Genomic DNA, 19,031 nt, shown 5'->3' with positions numbered 1-19,031 from the left:
GCTATTAGATGAATTTGTTCTAGTGGACTGGATTTCCTTATGTTTATTTGGTTTGTTGAGACTTGTGTAATTGCTAGTTCATTCTATTGAGGTTATTGGGAGATTGTGCAACCGTTGATTTATTTTATTGGATTATTTCATTGATGACCTTGTAGAATAATTTATGTAGTTGTTTGAAATAAATGAATTTATATTTTGTTTTGGAACCTTCGAAAACTATATTTGTATTGGGAGACATAATTTTAGAGGACAAGAGCTAACTTCTTCGACCTCAAAGACTAGGGCACTACAAATGTTGTCCTAGTAGTCAGCAGCTCTAGCAGTCATTTTGATGACAAGTGGATTATGGACTTAGCTTGCACGTTCCATGTGTCCCAAAAGAGACTAGTTTACTACCTATGGATCAATCAATAATGATTGTGGGGCCCCCAACTCCCACCTGTGATTTGGCGTAAGTCGTGATGCTAGGATGCCGGCCAAAAGGGTCATACACCCCCAACGCTTAATGACATCAAGTTCGTGCATACTTGTAATACTATAATGTGCTATTAATTTGCAGCACAAAAATAAATAAAAGGACAGTCATTAAATCTAATAGTACGAGAATACATCACCAAACAAAAATCCATAAGCTACAAGTCTTCCAAACTCCAGCATTTAAATGTTACAGTCATCCAACTAATAACACTTTAACAAAATGGGGGAAAGGTCCTCAAATCTTCACTCTTCAAGGTGGAGTCAAATATCCATACTCATACCCTCCTTTACATCAAATTCTACAGATCCGCAAAGCAGAATTGCAAGTGGGGATACCATAATGAAATTGCATGTGGCGCCACGTATAAAAAAGCGAGAATCGTGAACATCAGGATGATGACAACATGAGTCATGCACACCGACCGACAAGTGCTAAGTGTGTGTATAAACAAGAAGTGTACAATAAAAGCGATAGCGAATAAATAAAAGATAGTCAACTAAGTACCTGAATTTTAAAAACAAAACCACAAAAGTGAAAGATCCTCAAAAATGTTTTACAGTTATCTAGCAAAATATAATATAAGTCAAAAAACATAGACAAAGGGGAAAATAAATCCCATAGCCATCAAGCGACCTAAGGTCACTCCTCTAGTAGAGCCGATCCCTCAAGCTCAACGTCATCCTCTACATCAAAATCTGCGATTCCATAAAACAGAACCGCATGGTAGGAATACCATGTGAGATTATGAATCTCAGTAAATAACCAACCAAACAATCAACGAGATAAAAATATATTTAAACAACCAACATGTATACATGCACATGATGAGACCAAAACCATCATTTTCTCCGAAAATGACTATTTTTCCAACACACGCCAAAATCTCATTTGGCCTAAAACGCGTCTGTTTAAAATACCAATCATCACTTTCTTAATAAACAGCCCAATTACAAATCCACAATTTTCCTAGAAAATTACCTACATATATCCATTTATTATGCATGCACCATGGTCTCTCCTAGGGACCATTTGCATACCCTGGCTCCCTTCGTCACACCTTGAGTAACGATTGTGCATGTGACTTTGTAACGAACAATGCCTAGCTCCACGCCCAGCACATTTGTGACCAAGTATCCTCTAGCACTCGCCAGCAAGAGGGGCCATGGAGTTGGCACGAAAGTGTTACCATCTCGTTCGATCTTGTTGTCACCTGGCGACAACCAGGGAACGTCACTCAGTTTTATATGCTCTCGACTAACCAAAAGAGCTCCACCAAGATAATGCCCATTTTTGGCTTGGGATCGTAACATGCACGCACCCGAAAATCATTTCTCATCATGAAAACCCAGTTTTCAATCATGAGACATAAAAATGCATGTAACAGTATAATGGATGTCATGGCACATCGCTCATTAGATAAAAATATCCCAACCATAGACCAACTCCACAATTAACCCATCCTCCAATTTGGCCCAAGGCCCACTTCCAACAACAACTGAAAATCCATAAACCCACACTCCTTAGACCCAATGCCTGGCACAACCAATTAGAATGCGTAAAACAAGTTAGTGTAAAAATATATTTAAATCTCAATAAATTCTTTGAAAAATTACTTATAATGGTGGAAGGAAATTCTGGAAGATCAAGGGTGATGCCAAAAGTGGCGAAGCAGTTGTGGACAGTGATTTTGCAAAGATTGGACGTAGATTCAAAACAAGAAAAAGAGGGGGAGCTAAAGGAGGTTTGACCTGAGCATGGAGGGCTTATGGTGGTCGGTGGAGTGGATGTGGTGGCTGGTGGCCGTGGGTGGTGATGCACAGTGGAGATCGGTCCATGAGATGGAGCGAGGCCTTAGGAGAGTGAGAGAGAGTGTGGTGGCTAGGGGCCACGATGGGGCATGAGGTTGGCTAGCAGAGGTCACCAGTGAAAGGGAAAGCTGCTAGTAATGGTGTGGTGACCAAGCGATGGCGGATGGTGGAGTTGGGTGGTTAAACCCGTGGGTATTTGATTGGTGCGTGGGAGGGGACGGCGGTGAGGTGGAGGTGGGTCGCCGGCGTTCAGTGGTGATTGACAGATGGACAGTGATGCCACAAGGTGGGGCACAGTGGGGCTGTGGGTCAAGGGACACATGAGTAGAAAGGGGAAGGGGAAGAGTCGGGCACATGGGAGAGGAAAAAGAGAGAGGGAAAGGAAAAGAAAAAGGAAGAAAAGAAAAAAAAAAGAAAAAGAAAAAAGAAACGGGGAAGGAAATTAGATCCAAGTCATTCATCTCAGGGTCTTAAAAATAATCTAACAAAGAGGATGAAAACAATAGTCTAAATTAAGAACATAGGAACTAAGTAAAATAAAAATAGTAAAAGTCAACAATAAAAATAATTTAAAATAGAGAGCAATTTAAATAATAAACAGTAATTAATATCAAGAAAAATACATTGAAATAAATTTCATACTTAGAAATCATAAAATAATACGACGAAACTCATATTAAACTTAAAACAAAAGAACCAATATTAATAATAAATAAAATAATCATTAAATTAAAACCCAAGAAAACATAAGAAAACTCGCTATTTGATTAAGAAATGCACCATGGTCTCTCCTATGGACCATACGCACACTCTAGCATCTTTCGTCACACCATGAGTAAAGATCGTGTATGGACTTCATAACGAGCGATACCCAGTTTTGCAGCCTGCGTGTACATGACCTGGCATTCTTAGCCTCCGCCAGCAAAGAGTCAACCAAAGAGCATTACCATCTCGCCTGAGCACGTTGTTGCCCAACAAAAACCCAAGGGACGTCACTCGATGTTATGCGCTCCTAAACTAGAGGAGCTCCATTAAGATAATGCCCAATCTTGGCTTGGGGTCATGTCACACATGCACCCAAAAAATTATTTGATGCAAAAACCACCAGTTTTACATATTTCAGTTTACATATAGCCAGAACACAATTATAGGAATATTAACAATAAGTAATCTAATAAAATGCTGACAAACATGCAACAGTTAATCAGTGAATGACATAGCAACATTGTAAATATGTAATACAACCAAACATTAATATCACCAATAAGTTTTCAATCAACACAAGAAACTACATGTTCCATTCCCAAAGCTTCACGGGACCTCGGCCATAGCTTCACAATTTTCTAACTTCAATTTATCCCCCACGCTTCATGACCCATGACCACAAATCCAAGATTTTCAACCAGGCTACAAAACATAGATTCACAAATTCTCCAGCCATGAGTATTTTAAATTAAGTTTGGGAACAATTTACTAATGCAAATAAAAATTTTCTAGATGAATGAAACTCCTGAGTTTGCCTACTAGTCATGTTTGTTCTCGTGAGGGGTGTCGTGGTGGTCCTTCAAGCATTCTCTAGAGTCTTAGACAAAGAGGTAATGTGTGTGTTGCATGTATAGGTTGCTGCATAGAGGGACAAGGTTAGAGAATCAGATTTGAATGTGAGCAGAAAATAAAAAGAAGGGGTGATAGGTGGAGGAGCTTATTGTGGTAGCGTCTGGAGGGCTGAAGGGGAGAAGCACAACAGTTGCTATGTCTGGAGTTAGTCAGTAGTAGGGGTAGATGCAGTGTGTGGGAATTGAGAGGAAAGCTTGGAGTGTGTGAGTGGAAGTGGAGGACGATGGTGGTTATACGACCTACGAGGGGTGCCTGTGGGTGGTAGATCATGATGGCAGTGACAGAACCCTAAAAGGGAAAAAATCAAAAAGAAAGAAAGATGGAATCAAAGAGGGTGAGGGAGCTGGGTCTCGACAAGGAGGTTGGGATAAGAGGAGGAGAGGCTATAGTGCTTTGAAGAGGTGGGGGCTCTCGGCCTATTTATCAGCTGAGCCACCCTGTCAATACGACACTAGGTAGGGTTAGATTATTGAGATGAGTAGTAGTTAGATGCGGTAGAGGGGAGGTCGAGCTCTCCAATGCATGGCTGCATTGGATGGGGTGTGCGTGGGTGGTATGCAGACGCACGACTGAACCCATGGGGAGGCAAAGAGAGAAGGTGGCATGGATTGGGGGAGTAAGGATAGTCGCCAGAGTGTGTAAAAGGGGCGAGGATAGTGATGACATGTGAAGGCAAGGTGGTGGCGCGCATGGGTGGCAGAGCAGAGCTCACGAGTTGTAGGGGGGATGGTGTAGTGATTGAGCTGAAATATTGCATATTTTAGCTATTTAAAACCAATGTATTTTAAATTCATCATGACATTATTATTGGTTGTAAATGGAAAAATGGTTAATAAGAATAAATACAAGTTGTGATTTAAATTGATTAATAGCATGAGTTTATGCTTAATTTTATAACTTGAGATTTAATTGGATAATGTTTATTCATATGCATATTTTATCTTATTTAGAAAGCTTAGTATGAGATAAATTTTGTGTGTGATCCATGTGTTAAACTTTTTAAATAGATTGGAAGTCATTAACGCATGCATGACTCAAAACAATGAATTTTGGCTTGTAGGTCCTATACACATGGCATGGAAAGATATATTGAATTGTTGACCACCTCTAGATTGAAGAGTGCCGTATGCAATTCATCCCACCAACTCAACCCAAGTCACTCTCATCAATCATCCACCACCTCTTTCGTTCACACTCAAATAAATCCACCAACTCCTTTCCAACCCACGAAAAAAATAGTTCTTTTGTCTTCCAAGTGGTTGCATATCACATGAATTTAATCCATTCACATAGCAACAATTTGGCAAGCTGGAAGAAAGAGCTGAAATGTGATCCCATAGAAGAAATAAAAGGTGTGGTTGGTCAGCTGGAATTGAGAGAAGTCGGTGGGTGCTTAATGTGTGGCTGGAAGGTAGAATAAAGTTGTGAAAGGAGAGATGCCGTGATTGGTGTTCGGTGCATTTTTTGCTTGAGCTGAAGTGTGATGTGCTGGAATTAATTGAGAAAAAGGAGTGAAGAGCAAAAGCAATGCATGATTAGAGGAAAGAGAGCCGTGCTTGACTTGTATAAAGCAATGCATGATTAGAGAGAAGCATGTGAGTGTTGTGCTGGAATTAATTGAGAAAAAGGAGTGAAGAGCAAAGTCGATGCATGATTAGAGGAAAGAGAGCCGTGCTTGACTTGTATAAAGCAATGGATGGTGAGGGAGACGTGGGATTAGAGGGAATTTTCTGGAGGTATACATACCGTGTTGGACTTGGTTTGAGTGTTTTGAATTGAGGAGAAGAAATCGGTACTTGATTGAATAGATGAAGAGGCGTGATTGAAACTTTCCACCGAATTGGACATCATTGAAGTCGGTGGATTAGCTCTTTAAATAAGGGGTGCAGTCCGAAAGTGAAGGAGAACTTGCTTCTTTGTTATTTCTTTGTTATGTTCTTGAAAGAGTTGGCTCTTTCTTGTGTTCGGCAGTTTTGTTTTTCCTTTTGGCTTCAATGCTTTGTTGTTTTAGAATTTTTATTAAGTGTATTAAGAAATTGTTCTAGAATTTTATTTCATTAAGTGTAATACCTTAATTTTCATCAAGTGTGCTAGTTGGTTTCATGAAACAAAAGAATTGTTTTATAAGTTTTCATTAAGTGTGCTACCTTAATTTATTGCAAGAAGGATTCGGTTGAGAGCTTTTGTTTTTGATTTTTTCTGAAACATGATACATGGGAGTAGAGGGAATTGAGCTTTTCATTCGTAAAGTAAAGTGAGTCGGTTTAGATTAATTTTTCTAGAGGAGATTTAGTTGGTTTGAATTATATTTTTCAGAAAGTGAAGGAGAGAGCTTTTGTTTTTGTTTTAGTTGGGTAATTTATTTGTTGTTTACTTATTCCATGTTATTTATTTTTATTGTTTCTTTAAGCTTTCATTTAATAGTGATTACAATTGTTATGTGTTATTTTAAGAATTTGTGATTTAAATACAAAAACGAATTCTAGAATCTTGGTTTTAGGCATTTTCAATTTTTAGTGCATGTTTTGTCAATTACTTTCTAATTTAGTTTAATTCTTAATTTAGTCTTATTAATTTCTGAGTTTAATCTATTAGTCCTTTACATTCCAATCAGACAATCAAAATCTAAAAACATGAATCTAGTCCATGACTAGTAATCTCTTCAATCCATTGCACATATCATCCTCTTGTTTTCTCTTTGTGAAGTTTTTCACATTTTTCAACGAGTTTAATTTTAAGTAACTTTTCCTGAGGAGACGATTTAGGAATTTATTCCTAATTATTACACGACATCCTCCTACACTTGGGATAGCATTAGTGCTACTCATTTTTGAGTGAGTCATGTAGAGCGCAGGAGAATAAGGGAAGGCAAGAGAAGAAAAGAAGAAGAAAAAGAAAAGTTAGGGTTTTAAACCCTTAGACAATGGTGAAGGATAACTATTTATACTTAATAAATTCCCACCATGTCCACATGACGGAAACTAGCAAGGTAATTGGAAAGAATTTTCTTACCCTAATAAGCCCAAGCTCAATAAAGAGGCCCATATAATACGAGCCCAGAGTTGTGAAGAGTTAGATGCGTGAGTCTTAGAGTCTAATATGAATCAATATTGTGGCTGCAAGATTGATAAGATAGGATAGTGTATAAAAATAGTGAAAAACTCGTCTATATTAATTGGAAGGGATGAGTCTACCATTTTTGGGAGAATTACTTATCAATCTCTATGCCAGTTACATAAACCTATAAGGTAAATTAGGAGATTGAATTCATGGCCCTTACTTATCAACAAAGTCCCATGTCTATATGTTAGGCATCGAAGGTGCATAAGGCTCACTAGGCCGTCATTGCTCTCTGTTGCAGGTTGATCGCTTTGATGAATATTGTGTGGAAAACATCCTTAACAAAACCCTTCAATTAAAAGTCTTTTGTTTATCGGTAGAGGATACTCTAAGCTTCCACCTTTGTTTCAATGGCTAACCAAGCTAGTTCTCGTAAATCATTCATAGATTCCTCCATAAAGCTTGACCGGATTAACAACTTCCATGGCCCTGGCCTTGACCTTGACTGGGGGTACCCCTCCATGGCGACAGAAATGTCAAACCTTTGCTTTCTCCTCACTGAATGGAGAGCAGCTATCCTCAGTGAAGCCAAGAGCAGCGGCAAGGCACTATTGCTTCGGACCGCTGCTTTATTTTACTCATCAAACTATTACTCGTTGGATTATCCCAGTTAGGCAACTCGAAACAGCTTGGATCAAAGTAATGGCTTAAAACTTTTACAACCCAGGTAAGAATAACTCACTGAAGATGACCGGACCGCCAGCTACTTTACGCATTCCAACAAGCAAGGTTAGTGACACCAGCATTGGAGCTTGGATTTAGGCAGGCAATGGCCAAAAAACTAGTCCTCAGCCTTCCATTTTATGGTCGTGGATGGCGTCTGGTGAAGGCTAATAACCATGTAATATTTGCACCGGCTAATGAGGCTGCCATAGATGAATTAAGGCATAGCCAGATTAACGATTTCATAATTGGTAATGTTTCCCAAACAATGTTCAATTCCACGTTAATTTGTTACAGATTATTGCTACTTCAGGATGGCATGGATTGGTTTTGATGATTCTCAGAGCATCTCTACAAAGGTTGTATTGATATGCCAAGCGAAAGGGATTGCTCGGTTACCATGCATGGCATGTCAGCGCCGACAAAGATTTTGCTCTTTCTCAGACAGGTTAGTATGAATTCAATCATCGATATCAATTCATAATTTCATACAATTTTTTTAAACACCATTTAAAAGTCCCCTCTCAAATTTGTAAGAAGTAATGTGGGATTTAGTATTTATAATCATATTTATTAAGTGTAGTTATTAATTACTAGCTACTATTGTGGGATTGAAAAAAAATTTTGGTAGATCCTAAAACCCGAGTAATGTGGTACTTTTATTCTATGACAACATGACATATAATTAAAATTAATTATGGAAGCACTAACTTTTATTGGCATGACTTATTGTGATAAGATCAGAGTACTACGTATTGATCATACTCTAAAAATACTAATAATTACTCATGATTTGACACTCATGATGAGCATATTTACGATCTGCACATTCAGTATGAAAAATCCATGTTGTTTATAGGAATAGCATAGATTAAATTCTTGGAAGCATCTTTCTAGCTATTAGCTTAAGATCCCTATGTACTATGTAGGGATATTTTCCACTTTCATGGTTTGAACTTTATGTTGTCTGCATCCATCTGCCCTTCTGTTTAGTGAGTGCATATGGTCTTTGTTAAACTTTAAGATAAGCAATGATTAAACAACTTTATGGCAGCTAATTTGGACTTTCTATTCTTCATCATTATAACTTCTAATGTGCAATTCTTATTGTTTTTGCAGCATTGCGTGCATGGGGAGCATAGAGATTAGATCGACTACAAATTGAATGAAGCCTATACATATTTCACACGCATGACAACATATCAGATATACAGTTCATGTGTAATAAGGCTGGGGAGTATTAAGGATAATATTTCTTAATTACAATGAGAGGGAGCTGGTTTCAGCCATCTGATATTTAATTTTTTACATTAAAAAATTGTAATAATCTTCTCAAGTTCTATTATTTTTTTTGCCCTCTGACATTGTTGTCCATATCGAAATTGTGTAGTTGAGATGGACTGTCCAAATAAAATTTGTTGCAATTGTTAAACTATCTCACTTCATATTACACTGTCTAACATGCCTAATTGGTCGAATAGATAACACGATAATTTAAAATAATTCGAGAAACTCTAGATCTTTGTAAGACACTTAGGCTTCGTTTGGATAGCAAGAGTCTCACATTCCATCTCATCTCATATTATCCCATTCCATCTCATTTTAATATTCAAATACCACAAATACAAACACTTTTTAATTTTAAATCTTCAATTTTTTCATTTAATCATTACTTAATTGTTACAACTTTTTGAAACTTCTAAACCAAATACAAAAAATAATTCAACATTTTTAAATTCCAAAACAAAAATAATATTAAAAGATTATATTCTAACAATGGTTTAACTTTATAATATTTTTATTCAACATTTTCTCTCTCATTTTCCAAAACATCATAAAATGTATTAACTTAAATCATTTCAGTACTATTTACAAATCATTTCTCTAATATTCACAAATGATCTTATCTCATCTCACTATCCAAACACTATAAATACAAATACTTTTCAATTTCAAATTTTTAATTTTTTCATATAATCATTATCTAATTATTACAATTTTTTCAAACTTCCAAATAAAATACAAAAAACAATTCAAACTTTTCAAATCTCACAATAAAAAATAATATTAAATAAAAGTTATATTCTAATAATAATTTAACTTTATAATATTTTTTTTTATTTTTTTTCTCTCATTTCCCAAAACCAAAAATATTTTAATTCAAACAATTTCACTAATTTTCCCAAATAATTTCACTACTATTCACAAATCATTTTATCTCATTTTGCTATTGAAACAAGGCCTTAGAGGGATTTTAGATAAAATCATAGACTACTAACTTATATAAAGACTGATCATCATATTTTAATCGAGCTACACACTTATTTGAATAATAGATAATATAAAATCCTAACAAATAATTTGAAATTATCCTAATTAATAAAAATTAATTATTCCTAAACTTCATAAATTATAATTTTGCTTTAATTCACCAAAAAAGACACGATGATTTCTTGATGCCAGACGTAGTTCGATTGTCATATTTTAAACTGATTAGGATAATCTCATGATGTCATTGGCATTTTCCATAGTTTTAATGGCATTGGCATATCAATTGGTAGTTCAGTTTTTCAGCCAACGCGAAAATCGTCACCTTCTTCTTCGATCTATCCCTAGTCAACACTTCTTCAATCCGACAAGGTGTTTGATCGATCTGATACAAGGTATATTTCTAAAACCTTCTTCTTCTTCTTCTTCTTCTTCGTGATTTTCTTCTTCTTCTCTGGTCTTCGAGCATCTAGAACAATGATGATGTGGTCAGACAACTCCCAATCACCAGTTCTGGTACAACTCATTTGACTCCCCATAGTCACGGGTGATCCCCTTTAATCTGAAATCCACAAAATATATAACTTAGATACAATAAACTTTCGAAATCAAATGTCTCCAGAATTTCACCCAAACAAAATAAACTAAATCGGGAGATATTCCTCATACTGAGACTAATCCATTTATGCCACTAGGCCTTATCTCACCTTTCTCTTACAATCTTATCACGTGCCATTTATTCCAATTGTCACAGCCTTTAAGATCATATGAAACAATAATGGTGGATAAAGGGGTGAGTTCAGTGACTCAGTAAGCAGCAAATCTATACTAATGTGTAGGGCTATTTTCAAAAGAATTTCATTACAATAATATTTATATATATATATATATATATATATATAAGACCTTAAGCACAAGTATACTGAACAACCTCATAAATAAAAACATAGACCATATTTTTAACTTTACCCCCATGGCAAGGTTGTTCATATATGCAGTTAACCAACTAAAAAATAAATCACTATTTTATCACCTAAGTGATGCACTCAAAACAAAGGCTACATTTATCCCGTGGAAGAATTGTGCATTCTGTGGATAGTTAAACAGAATAAAACTTACTTGTGGCAAGGTTGGAGGCCACTATTATTATCCATGGTAAGGTCGAAGGTCACTATTATTACTCGTGGCAAGGCCGAATGCCACTATTATATCCCATGGTAGCTGATCTCATAAACAAAGCAAAATAAAATCTTATACCTCAGGGTTTTCATTTACAATATCATATTGTAACAAAGTACTGAGCAAATACATATCATATAATGAGATAAAATTTCCAAACATTATATTCACATTTTATGTCGTATCGGAACAAAGTATAAAAATGGCTCATGTCTACACCAATTTTGATAAAGTGCCATATTTTTATGATCAGATAGAAGGACTAATGTAGAAAATAATCGAGACTATTTTTGTAACAAAATATGCAGGTCTTTCACAAAATCAACCTCAGTCATTAACAAAATATGCGTGCCTACGTTGTCCATTTACAGTGGTGTAGGTGAGGTGTGCTTGTCCTGGGTGGAGCTTTCATCAACGGGACTGACTGGGTTACGGCTGAGTATCATTGAGCGGCAGTACAACCATGGGCGAAAGAGCTGCGCATGGCTAGGTTGAGTGGTATCCAGTGGAGACAAAATGCGGCTAGTTTATGTGGTGGGATGCTTTTTTTCGATCACTGAAAACAGAGGGTGCGTTTGGTGTTGTGCGGGGCAGGTTAGTGTGGAGGGAGCAACGATTTTTGCATGGAACAATGCTTCACGGCAGCTTGCACTTGGTTGCACTTGGTTGGGTTACGGTGCAGCAACTTGTTGCTCAACGATTTCTTGTTATAGATACTTTGGTCCCAATTCATTTTTTCTCGGTTTCTTCTACTGTAATTTTTTCAGTTAATATATATCTTCTTTTAGATCTATGTCCAATTGTTATCATGGTATAAGCGTACTGAGAAGCTTGAACTGAGAAATGAGGAATTTTTTTCACTGCCAAATTAAGCTACTTCTTTCTATTTTGTTTTTGCTAGAATCTGAATGTAACTATTTCCCGTTAATTATTTAAGACATATTGAAAAACACCAAGGTGCATGCATACTGAATATAACTCCTCCTTTCTAGTTGCTTAGGTGTCGTCCAGTATATTTTCTACAATTCCTTCCATACAATGTTTGACATGTTGAAACTTTGCCATGTGGGTAGGGTATATTTCTTGCACATCTCATCCCCCGAATAAGGCATAAATATTTACTATTTCGGTGAATATGACTTTAAATTGAATTCATTGCACCTCGTTCATGACATTAGAAAAATAGAGCATGTGAGGAATCTTGTGGACTCCATTTCATTCTATTTATAGCTCTCATTCCCACCAACCCTGATTGACAAAATATCTAGTTTATTTTGTGATTAATAGTCAGTGAAGAATCCATAGGGAGTGAAGCCTAGTGAATGTCATTACTCCTTATTGGTCTGCGTGGGTTGTGGAATCTGAAAGTTTGGCTGGCACACTTTCTCAATCAATTCTGAAGGTAATATTCCATCCTTCTAGTTATAATTTATATTGATATCAATGTTGATTCTTTTTTCCTCCAACATCTTAAGGCCTGTTAAAAGCAATAGATCACTTTTTGATACATTCCATTTAGCATTGACTAAATATTACTTTTATTTTGCTTTTGCATTTGTAATTGGGATCTTTAGGTTGGTGGTAAGTGCTTTTCTTGGATTTAAATACTACAAATTGACACGACACATTTCTAAAGTGTGGCGCCTCGACCCCACTTGTGATTTGGTAGGAGTCGTGACATCAGTGTACGTGATGGCCACTAGGGTCACACACCCTAGCACCAAGTGCAAGTGTGTGCGGACATACAATATTGTACAGTTTAACATGCAGCGAAAAAATAATAAGGTAGTCTAAAACTAAGTAGTAGAAAATTAAAATACAACCAAACAAAAAGTCTTCTAGAAAGTTATTACAATCATCCAACTGATCAAAAATAAGAATAAAAATACAAGTCCATCAACTGCAATGAAAATAAACTACCAAGTCATCATTCCTCAAGTGGGGACGGTCCATCATCCTCAAACCCGTCCTCTGCATAAAAGTTTATGGTTCCATGAAACGAAACTGTAGATAGAAATACAACAATGAGATCTCACAATCTTAGCAAGTAAAACCACAAATCAACAACCAAGAATTCCAAACATGGATGCATACAACAAACAATGACAGCAATAATGAGAGATTATCCAAAATACCCTTTTTGTACCCTTTACCCAAAAATTTATTCAATTAAAGCCACTCACGCCAAAAATCACAATTACACATAGATGATATTCATTTAAGTATGGTGTGCACCATGGTCTCCCCTAAAGACCACCCTCACACTATGGCTCCCTTTATTACATCACTAGTAACTATCGTGCATATAACTTCGTAACAAGCGATGCCCAACTCCGCGCCCAACGCGTACGTGACCAAACATCCTCTAGTCTGGCCAGCAGAGGGGCCATGAAGTCTTACAAAGACCATTACCATCTTGGCAGAACCTGTTGTCGCTTGGTGATAACTTAGGGGACTTCGCTCAGTTTTACACGCTCCCAAGTTATCAAAGGAATTTCATCAAGATAATACATCATCTCGGCTTCGGGGCGTGATATGAGCGCACCAACAAAAATATGCTTTTAATCTTTAGACACCAAAAACATAGTTTTACTAATTTTCGAGCACAACCATAGAACAGAGCATAATTAATAAAATCACGACAGGCAATAATAATTAAAATACATATGCATGACAGGCAGTTATTGGATGACATAGCAATAGTACAATACAACAAACAATACAGATTTCACAGTTTCAAAGATTCAGGTTTCCACAACAACACACAATTCCCAACGCTCCACTGGCCCTCGGCCAACAATTCCAACACCAACTATGATATTTATATCCCAATACTTCACATGGCCCTCGGCCACTTAACCAATCACAACTAGACTGCAACAAAATATAGTTTTCCAGTGGTAGTAATCTAAGGGTTAGTCTAGGGTTTTACTTAATATGATGAACGAAAATTTTGGATGATTGCACATGCCGTCTAAGAGATCCCGCAAGTGTGTGAGTGAGCGTTGCAACGAGTGGAAAAAATCTACCAATAATTTATAATGCCAACTAAAATAATAAACAATAAAGTCGTAGAGTCACACAACTTACAAAGGTGGCGGTGGCGGCGTGATGTAGGTAGTGGCATATCTCGTCAAAACAGGGAGATCTATAAATGCGAAAAATTAAAGGGACGCATATATATATATATATATCGTGACAATTTGTAGAAGGGGGATTCTCGTGGTGAAGGGTGGTGGTGCACTGCAGAGCAGATCCCAGAGGGGAGTTCTGGGCTCGGGTTGGGGTGGATCTGGAGGGGGTGGGGGGGGGGGGGGGGGAGGGGGGAGGCCTTGTAGAGGGAAGGGGTCAAATGACCACTATGAAGCTGTTGGAAGGGGGTGGCCCGCAACAACACACAGCGGAGCTTGGAGAAAAATTCTCTTAAAGGCTACGAAAATGAAGATCCAAGGGAGAGGAAGGTGGACGAGACAATATTTGAGAGGAGGAGAGGGTGATTTGGGATGGTTTTGAAGAGGAAGAGGTTTGGCCTATTTATAGGCGGAATGGCCCACTCGTGAAAAACTCACCATCGGCAGTGATTGGGCACACCAAGTTGTACGTAGACAACAGAGGAAGGGTTTGTGATGACCAGACGCATGTGTGTGTGTGTGTGATAGGTGTGACCAATGGTGCTCACATGGCCAAAAGAAGCCATGTGCAGCATGAGGAGCACTCAACAACGATTGGGGTTGACGGGTAGTGGTTTGATAGTGGTAGGGAAGGCATGAACAATGCCGACACGTGGAGTTGGCATGGTGGTGGATGTGGGTGGTGGCACAACTGCTACCTGCTAGGGGGAATAAGAAAAAGAAAAATAAAGAAAAAACAAAAGGGGGAAGAAGAAGTGGGCGGCGCAGGTGGGGGGAGAGAGAAAGAGATAAGGCTTTAGGGTTTTTACTTACCTTAGGCAAAAACAATGTAGTTTTGGTGGGGTAAGGAGCTAGGTTTTCATGCACACAGGATGGGCCCTCCTTTGCACCCAAATCACACTAACTTGACCCAAAACCCATCAGACACTAAATAACCCACCATCCTGCCTACTTTGGCCCCATTTTTACTAAAGAACAGATAAAGAAGTAACCAAAATACATAAAGCCCAAAAAGAAAATTTTGAAACTGTATTCTTAAATTAATGTTCTTAGATTATTGTTGAAACTGTATTCTTATATGTTTTTAAACAAATGGGCTACCACTACAACATATATAGCCTTTAGCTCTAAATGTATGTGTGTGTGTGTGCTTGCAGCAAATTTTCTCTGTTTTCCTTTTGTCTTACTTCATTTTCTGTTCTATTTTTAAGGTGCTACTACATACATAAGGAAATACACATCTAGAAAACTGATTTTGGTGCAACCTAGTTTCTAACAAGGCAAGACTCATCTAGTATGCTCCTAAAAAATATAGTGAAAAAAAAAATAAAAAAAAAAAATCATGGGGTTAATGAATTTGGTCGCTAGATATAATAGTTGGACTCTTAAGTTTCTATAAGATTCACTTCACAAAGCATTTAGAAACATTTTTTATTCTCAAGTACAATAGGCATGTAATAATTTTTTTTTTTAAAACAAATAACTTCATTAATGGTTTGAGATTAAAAGTCTGGAATACAATCCCGCCACATGTTGATATTCTCAACATTTATCGCATATTGAGTAAGAGAATGAGCAGCCATATTGGCTTCTCTATATACGTGTAAAAAAACAATCCCCAAAACAAGATGATAACTATTTAATCTCAAAATAAAAGCCACCAAACATTGAGCTTGTCATACTGTCTTATTGTAGCACCTCAATCACTAGTAGACAGTCACTTTCCAGTTGAAGCTTGTGTATTCCCATTCCTACACAGAATTGAAGGCCACGTAAGCGAGCTAATAGCTCAATGTGCTCAGGCTCATCAACAGCCATTTTTTATGTGGTTGCAGCCAATAAAACTCTGCCCCTACTATCCTACAATATTGCACCAGTCCTTGTTTTTCCAAGCTCTGAAAAAACTGCTCCATCAACGTTCAACACTTCAACTTCAGAATATCTGGTTGCGGGACCTTGCACTTATACAAATCCTGCACTTGCAATCTAGTTCGCTCAGGAACAACTTTAAAACTCTTAAGTAATGAAACTGCATGTTCAGCAGCTTTGTAGGAAGAAATGACAATCTGATCATGAAAAAATTTATTTCTCCGGTACCAAAACCCCCAAGCCAAAGCAAAGAAAAATGATATTTGATGGTTTGCATGGCAGGACGACGAGGAATCAGATACAGTCGAGTTCCAATGGACTAATGTAAGGTCTTTATGATATCATGTGTAATACCTCATTTTTACGTGTATTTTTAATGAATAATTAATTAAACTATTATAAATATTAGTTTTCTTGTTTTAAATTTAATGTGTTATTTGTTAGATTTATTTTATAATTTTTAAATTGTGCAAAATATTTTAAGAAGCTTTCTTGATATTATTGGGCCAAAGTCTCTTCAATTTCGGGCCCAGCCCGTTACCCATTCAACCCAACCCATTGTTTTTACTAATGCTGTGAGTTTTGATCAAGGGTGAAAACCCGAAGTCTTCTTCTTCTCCCTTGCGCCGAGCAGCTCATCCCTCATCTGCATTTCAGTTTTCATCTCCTTCTACAATCTGTGTCCTAATGCTGCTTCTCCTCTTATCCTCCTTCATTTTATTTCTTTTCTTTCCTCTATTTTTCTGTGGGTTGCCACCTGCTGTATTTCTTCTTCTTCTTCTTCTTCATTTTCGGTCTCATCTTTCATCTGCAAATCTGGGTTGTGCCGCAGCACCTGGGGTCCTTTTCTATCCGGTATTGGTTTCCATTCCAGCCTCTTGATTTATTTTCTGTTTATTTGCTGCTGACCGTGCCTTCCTTTTCTTTTCTTTCCTTGGGGTCCTTTTTCACAAGAATTTATTTCAGTTATATTCTCCATTTGCAGATCTATCCGTGCACTTCCATGCTCATCAATCTCTCTATCTTTCCTTGGTATTTTCGTGTGCTATGCTTGTGAAAAATCCCCTTGCATTTTCGGTTGTTCTTTGCTCCATTTTAGTGCCTCATTTTCCTACCCGTCCCATTTTTTTTCGCTTCTTTCCTTGCTCTGTTTTCTTGGCCATTTTTGTGCTCGGTTTTCTTTGTTTTCCTCTAGTAATTTCGTGGGTTCATGCTTGTGTTTTATTCCCATCTCATTCTCGTTAGTTTGGTCTTCCATTTCTCTGTCTTTGTTCATGCCATGCCCCTGTATTTTGTCCAAATCCGTGAGCCTCATTTTCTGTTTTGGTGACTTGTGTTCCAGCCGTGGCATCATATTCATGCATTTTGTTATTGCATGAATATATTTTTATCCCGCATTTTGTTTGAATTATTACTTACATGTGATACAGTTTCTTGATAATGTAGATTTTTGTACAGATGACGAAGAGGCTGAGCCCGAGGAGACGGCTCTGCCGCAGGAGTAGATTGGCGTCTCTACTTATAATTGTTGGAAGTTATCTTCCATTTTCAAATTATGTATTTTGGTTTATGACTTTTTTACTAAAATTTATAATATTTTTAATACACTTATGTTTAAGTGAACTTGTATTTAAACAAATTCTGGTATTTAGTTGACTGACTTTAGATATCCACTGCGTTGATTTTGTTGTACACATTTTGCTTATACATATACTTGACACTTGGCAATGGAATACGTAACCCGTCTTGTCATCATCCCGACGTCTCAATTTCTACATGTCCGTACGCGAGAATTGGAGGCGTCACATCATGTTAGGTTTTTTTCTTTTTTTTTTGAAATAGACTTCAATTCATTACTGAATGAAGGAAGTTACAGCTGTGACCAATAATCACGGGTAACAAGTCCCGATTACAAGCCAACTACCCATTGGTTGTACGCTCCCCCGTACACAATTTTCATTGAGCCGGACTATGTCTAAAACTTCTAAGCTCTCCAATGGCGACACTATACTGAGATGCGAGACTCTGATAAAACAAAAATGTCAATCTCGGCTCGTCTGGGAGAAAAACAACACTAATCATCCTCATCCTCTAAAAGAGAAGAGGGACTATCCCACCATCACCCTCTATAAGAGGAGAGGACTCACAACCCCCATCCTCAAAAGAGGAGAGGTACTTGCCTATTTCAAAAAATTAAAAACTAAAATAAAAACAACCATAACAGACACTGACAATGACGTATGCCATATGCCGTCTGCCCCTTTCTGCACACATATCAGTCAGTTACATCACACACAGGTGGCCTGCATCACGCCATTCCTGCACAATGAATCCTGACAACTAGCGAACCGAAACCGAGCCTCCACCTGCACAAGGGTTTCTCAAACCGACCCAGCTTCATCCCCGTCACTGTCGCCAACCTTACACCACCAAAACCATCCTTAAACCACTTCGGCTAAATTAAACCGCAATAGAGACGAAACCAATCGAGCCGCCGAGAAGCTTATTCCGGAAACCCAAACCAAAACCATATCTAACAGATCTAAGCAACCAAAACGAAAACAAAGATATCTGTTGCAGATCTAAAAAACTAAAACGAAAACGATTTCAGGCCATCATCCTAAGGAATGACCGCCGTGAGTTACACCTGGACTCCACCCCAAAAAACCCCTTTAAACCTCCATGCAACTCGGCATGCAACCCGAAAAAAACAATCTCTGTTTTCCATGGTTAAAACAGAGATCCTATACCCCGCGGGAAACACCCCAAACCAACATGCAAAAAATCATCCCCAGGAGCAAATCACCCGAATCTACTCACACAGACATCCAAAGAGAGATCTCCCAAAACCAGAAAAAAAACAAACCGAAAGCAGCAAAGTAGAAAAAAACAACAACC

General features: G+C 37.6%; 1 long non-coding RNA gene and 1 pseudogene across 1 annotated transcript; both read left to right on the top strand.

Annotated features, from left to right (window-relative positions):
• The first annotated feature begins 7,308 nt into the window (after positions 1 to 7,308).
• LOC122298768 lies at positions 7,309 to 8,828 on the top strand (annotated as a pseudogene).
• Positions 8,829 to 16,744: 7,916 nt separating this feature from the next.
• On the top strand, positions 16,745 to 17,866 carry LOC122298634. The gene is made up of 2 exons (XR_006239482.1): positions 16,745 to 16,988; positions 17,119 to 17,866. It is a non-coding gene; the product is annotated as an uncharacterized LOC122298634 (long non-coding RNA).
• The last annotated feature ends 1,165 nt before the right edge of the window (positions 17,867 to 19,031 follow it).

This window comes from Carya illinoinensis, chromosome 16, assembly GCF_018687715.1.
Source record: "Carya illinoinensis cultivar Pawnee chromosome 16, C.illinoinensisPawnee_v1, whole genome shotgun sequence".
Taxonomy (NCBI): domain Eukaryota; kingdom Viridiplantae; phylum Streptophyta; class Magnoliopsida; order Fagales; family Juglandaceae; genus Carya; species Carya illinoinensis.
Note: the sequence above shows the minus strand (reverse complement) of the source record. Positions and strands in the feature narration are given on the sequence as shown.